We start from the raw sequence: 6,000 nt of genomic DNA, 5'->3' as shown, positions 1-6,000 counted from the left end.
CCTTGACCTCCATATGTATAGCATATGAATGCCCATGCTCAGACCTCCCGCACTAATGATAACAATAAAATTAAGTTATGAAAAAGGCAGGATAATGTGTGCTGACTTCATTCATTAATTAGTCATGTAGTCTTTTTCATTGAATAATAGTTTGGAATTTAATTTTTATGCTATTCACAATGAACACACAACACTTTTAATTTTAATATACATTATTACAATTTCTCTCCATCATTTTCTTTAAAAAATGATTTATGGTGGTAGTTGTGGCAGTGATGAGGGCTTGTGTGGCATGACATGTGCAGCAATCTTCCTCCACCATGTGGGTTCTGGCCACCAGCCATAAGGGAGAGTGCTGTTATCCACTGAGCCATCTGCCAGCTCTCCATCATTTTCTTATGTCTAGACAATTAATAAAATAATGAAGTTCTAATTTGTGGGTTTTGGTTGTTTCCACCATGAGCAAATCAAGCTTACTCTGCTTGTAGCATAATTCAGAAAGAGCAAACCATTGTGCACTGGTCCCCATATGCCATTTAGTTCCAACATTTCACCACAAGTTGGAGAGGCTCTGAGCGGGCACCTGAACACCCACCTGTGGCACAGACCTGGCAGAGCTGCAGTCAGACTATACCTGCTTAGAATGGGAAAACCCTTCACTAGATTAGTTGCCATAGCAGTCATGGGATCCAATGAACAAGCACACACGCATGTGCACACACACACCAAGACAGGCTAGTCCCTCACATCCTGTCTCACAGCACCTAGACTTTCCCCTATGCTATTTATCATGGTGCTAATTTGTAATTTATATGTCTATTCTCCCACTGACTCTTAGTTGTGATGCTAGAACTCCATTCTTCGTGCCTGGCATTTGTACTCTGCACATAATAGGAGACAGCAATCAAAAATTTTTTTAAATAAATATATGAATAAGAAGTGAGAGTCATTCTTCAATAATCCCCAAACCCCTCTCTCTTTTACTTGTTCTCTGGTCTAATAAGCAAAAGCAGAAATAAAGTGCTTGTGTGTGGTGAGTATGACTGAGGGCAGAGGTGACAGCAAGATCCAGCAACATCCCAGAGGGGATGGGGGTACTGGGAGGAGAGGATGGAGGGGAAACTTTGGTCGAGATGTAATATATAAAAGAAGAGTAAATAAATAAATATTTCCAAGCTATGACATGTAGCATGATTAATTAAAAACTTAGAGACAGATATCAGTGTTCAATCTGAAGACCAGAAAAGCAAAGCAGCCAACCACTGGCTCTTACCTCAACCTCAGTCCAAAGGGTGATCCTGCCTCCAGGAAACCTCAGAATGAGACTGAGAGCTGTCTCCTCCCACTTTACAATCCTCTCTAGTTCTTAGAATAAGGGTATGCACCATTACTGCCTGGTTTCTATGGCAAGCTAGTGTGACTACTGAGATATAAGGTGTGTGTCACTACTGTCTGGTCTGTAAAGCTGGCCAGTGTGGCTGATTTACTTTTCTGATCTTCAGGCAAGCTTTATTTATTAAAATACAAATGAAATGCCACTACAATGGTAGGCATGCATCTATGGATTGATCTGAGACAGTAGAAGTATGCAAACTTGTTCTGTTTGAAGAGGGTCTCACTGCATAACCTTACATGTAGGCAGAGTATTTCCCTCCTGCAGCTGCTCTCAAATATTCACTAAGAGGTTTATATTAGTTACAAATGCTCAGTCAATAGCTCAGGCTTATTACTAAATAGCTCTTACAACTTAACCCATTTCTATTAATCCATGTATTGCCCCGAAGCTCATGGCCTTTACCTCTATCCCATTTTGTATGTCCAACTTGTTCTCTGGCTGACTGTCAACTCCTCTAACTCTGCCCTTCTTCATCCCATCATTATCAGTTTGACTTTCCTGCCTAACTTTATCCCGTTCAGCTATTGACCAGTCAGCTCGTTTATTAAACCAATCACAGCGACAAATCTTCCCAGTGTAAAAAAGGATTTTCTACAGCGTTTCCCCCTTTTGTCTAATTAAAAAGAAGGTTTTAACTTTAACATAGCAAGATTATACATAAGACCAGCTATCAAGTAAGAATTACAGTTATAATATTTATTTGTATTTGGCAATATTAGAGAAAATACTCTATTATCAGTCTTATCTTGGTGAGTCTAAAGTTTTACATTTAATTAAAACTTTTTATCATAACTAAAAAAATCTATAACTATCTAGTCTTCAATTTCATAAAGATGTCATAAGGGCAAAATATTACCTAATGACAGGGCATCAGACCACCTGAACAGTCACCCTAGGTTCCTCTGCAATGCTGGGGCTTCGAACTCTGGCCTAAAGACCTAGAATATCTGACAGACTTTCCTATGAAGCAGGGAATTTTGAATGATTGTCCTACCTTGTCTTGGCAATGTTTGACAGTTGCCTTTTTTAGCATCCCGCTGGTCCAGTTTGAAATAAGGACAGTTTATTTGCCCAAATGGCTAGCCTTTGCACTAAAGACAACAACTCCATATGGAGTTCCTTTGATGCCCATCATCTTCTTTGAAGTAATTGGTGCTGCCAAGAGCACCAATGTCTCCTCTTGAGAAAAGTCTAAATTCTTAAAATATTTCAAATACCATATCCTGTAGGTTTTTGAAGTGTTTAAAGATTGCCTATCTATCTAAATATTTCTCTATATACCTTGAAAACATATCTAACATGACTGTAAGTTTGCTATTATAGATGACTACTAATCTATATTTCTTAATTATATATTACATTTTTAAATGAGCCACATAAACACAATACCCTAAACAAGAGTAGAAACATACATACAGTACAATAAAATTAACTTTAAATGTAAATCAATAAACCAAAATTCATTCTATTGTGAAATATTTTTAAATTAATAATTGTGTTTTGGACTAAAGTAGACTCAATAATCTCTCTTTTTAAACCATCATTTTTATATCATAACACCCCTTTTTATTTAGAAAGATATCTTTGAATTTAACTCCTTTGTTTCATTTTTTTTCCTGACTATGACCAATGGCAATTTGTAACTCCCCTTAAACAAACATTTGTAATCAATATTTTGGAAATGTGGACATAGTTTTCTAGAATACTTCCTGCTGATTGGGGTCACTGGTAATTTTTGAGGAGCCCTGAGAAAATTAGGATAATTGTTAAGTCTTGGCTAGAGTATTCTGTGAAACTGGATCATCCCAATCAGTAACCTGTTTTGAATACTAGATCATTTGGCCATTTTTACTGATGTCTGCTTCCCATGTTCTGAAAATAAACACTTCTAAAGATAACATACATAACCATACTTATACAACTTGTACTTGCATTGTACACAAGTCAATCAAAGATGTTTTTTATGTGTTTGGGCAGGTAAAATACATGTTACATGTTTGTAGTTTTCATAGGTTTATTTTTTTTAATATCTGTAGTCAGGATTTCAGGGGTCTTCCTTGATCAAACCTGATTTTCCTTAACCCAGAATGAATTTATAGGTCTCATTTCCTCAAAAGCACAACCTCTCTCCCAAAGTAACACATCTTTTGACTTAAATTTTGAAATCAAGATAATTTGAAAGTATATAGGTTAGTTTAATCTATAATTTTCCATAATCCAAGTTCTCTTAGCATCCAACAGTTTTAAAGACAACACAATAATATGCATAATCCAAACTCTCTGTGTATTTTCTGTCTTTACATGGGTTATTTCATTTATATTACATACTCCCCTTTTAAGGACTTTATTTTTTATTTTAAATATATGTTTTTAATCTCTGTCCTCTTTCTCTTCTCTTTCCCAAGCCTATATTTTTTTTTAAATACACTGCAACCCATTTAGAGGATTATTTTTGGTCTGAATCTGTCTTTTTTGTGTATCTGTAACCTTGTCTGTATAAGCAAAAATCCTGTTGTGTAACTTAAACCTTGAATTGCTGGTGCTGGCTTCTTCCCCCTTGGTTCCCTGTGAGTGTAGTCCCATGATGGAGACAAGTTTATTGCCAGCTCTAGCAGCCATGTTTACTGTCCTAACTCTGGGAAGTTTCTGGTTTTATGACACTACCCAAGTAGCATGTCACCTACTGCTCATAAACTCCCATTTTTTGCTGCTAGCACCATGCCAGGAAACTGTCTCTTAAAGGAGCCACGTCTCTGCTCACCACCAGCCAACAGAGCCTACCTAAGAAAAACAGGTTATGAAGAAGCTGCGCTTGGCTTACTCTTTGTGTGTTTATGATCCTTTCTTAAGCTTTTTTAGGTCTTATGTGTAAATTCCTACCCCATGTTGGGCTGCCATACATAGATGAGCTTTCCTATCCCAATTGCCTTCTCTCAAATAACTAACACAGAGGCTTAATGCTATTTATAAATACTCAATCAATAACTCAGGCTTGTTACTACCTAACTCTTACATTTAAATTGACCCCTATTTCTTATCTATTCTTTACCCTGTAGCTCAGTACCTTTTCTCAGTACAGCATGCCCATCTTGCTTCTCTCTCGTCTGCTTGCCACTCCAGACTCCATCCTTCATCCCATCATTCTCAGTTTGATTTTCCCACCTAACTTCATCCTCTTCAGCTATTGTCCAGTCAGCTCATTTAATAAACCAATCACAGCAACAAACCTTCACAGTGAACCAAAGGACTTTCCACAGCACTTGTGTGGCATGGAATTCACTATTTAAAGCAGCCTGGCCTTGAACAAGTGGCAATCCTTCTGCCTCAGCCTCCTCAAGGCTGCCATTATAGACATCTTTCACTATGCCTGGCCCCAGTGTGATTTTCTTTAACTTAGAATTGAACTCAGGGTCTTGGACATACAGGGTAAACACTCTACCCAAGAAGTATATCCCCATCCCTTTTCCAAACCTATTTTTAATGGCAATGATTCTAAATCTGTTTTTTAAATCGCCTTCATACCTATAGGACAGGAAAAAACTTCTTTTTAAAATAGATACATCAAAGTAAAAACAGTGAGTTAACTCAAAGAAAACACTAGGAAATAAAGTATGTACAGCTCGCGGCTATCGCGGGCTCCTGAAGTGGATCCCCCACTAAGTGAAACTTGGAAACTTCATCTTGATCTTTCACATTCCTTTGTTGTAAAGCATAAAGTCTAAAGGCACATGTAGTTCTGAAAAACACTGTGAAAAACCCCAGTGAAACAGTGGTCATATGCGATGCAGGCAGGGAGTATTTGTGAACTATCTGTACTTTCTGATCATTTTTGCTGTGACCTAGAACTGTCATAAAGCAGTATTCTGAAAAACAGAAGTAAACAGACAACCACACGAAGCAAGCACAGACAGCAAAGCATTTCTTGTTATTATACATGCACAGAAAACTTGCTAACAAGTCTTTCCTACTGCAAAGAGTTGCCTGGGTGGGAAGACGTGACCTCTGACCACTCTGAGCTTTGACATCTAGTAACACAATCTTCCCCACTTCCTTTGTACTGGGGATTGAAACCCGACTTCTGCACATGCTGAGTCAAGCATTCCGTTACTGACTTCCATTCCCATTCCCTAACTACTCAATCTTAGCTTATTCTCTACAATAGGAAAACTAATTTCACCTTTCAGAGATCAAACTGGTTTAGTTGGCTAATTTATTGATGAGCGGTTGTGTTTACTATAACAATTTTTTTTTCTTTTTTGGTTTTTTTGAGACTGTGTAACAACACTGACTGCCCCAGAACTCACTTTGCATCAAGGCTGGCCTTGAACTCACGTAGATCCACCTACCTCTGCCTCTTGAGTGCTGGGATTAAAGGCATATACCCTCATACCCAGCGTTCTATTGCTGTCTTAGTAAGAGTTTCTGTTGCTGTGATGAAATACCATGACCAAAGCAACTTGGGGATGGAAAGGGTTTACTTTGATTACACTTCCACATCACACTCTTTTATTGAAGGAAGCCAAGGCAAGAAGCTGGAAGCAGGAACTGAAGCAGAGGCCTTATAGGAATGCTGCTGACTGGCTTGCTCCTCAGACTTGCTCAGC

This window comes from Arvicola amphibius, chromosome 7, assembly GCF_903992535.2.
Source record: "Arvicola amphibius chromosome 7, mArvAmp1.2, whole genome shotgun sequence".
NCBI classification, from domain to species: domain Eukaryota; kingdom Metazoa; phylum Chordata; class Mammalia; order Rodentia; family Cricetidae; genus Arvicola; species Arvicola amphibius.
Note: the sequence above shows the minus strand (reverse complement) of the source record.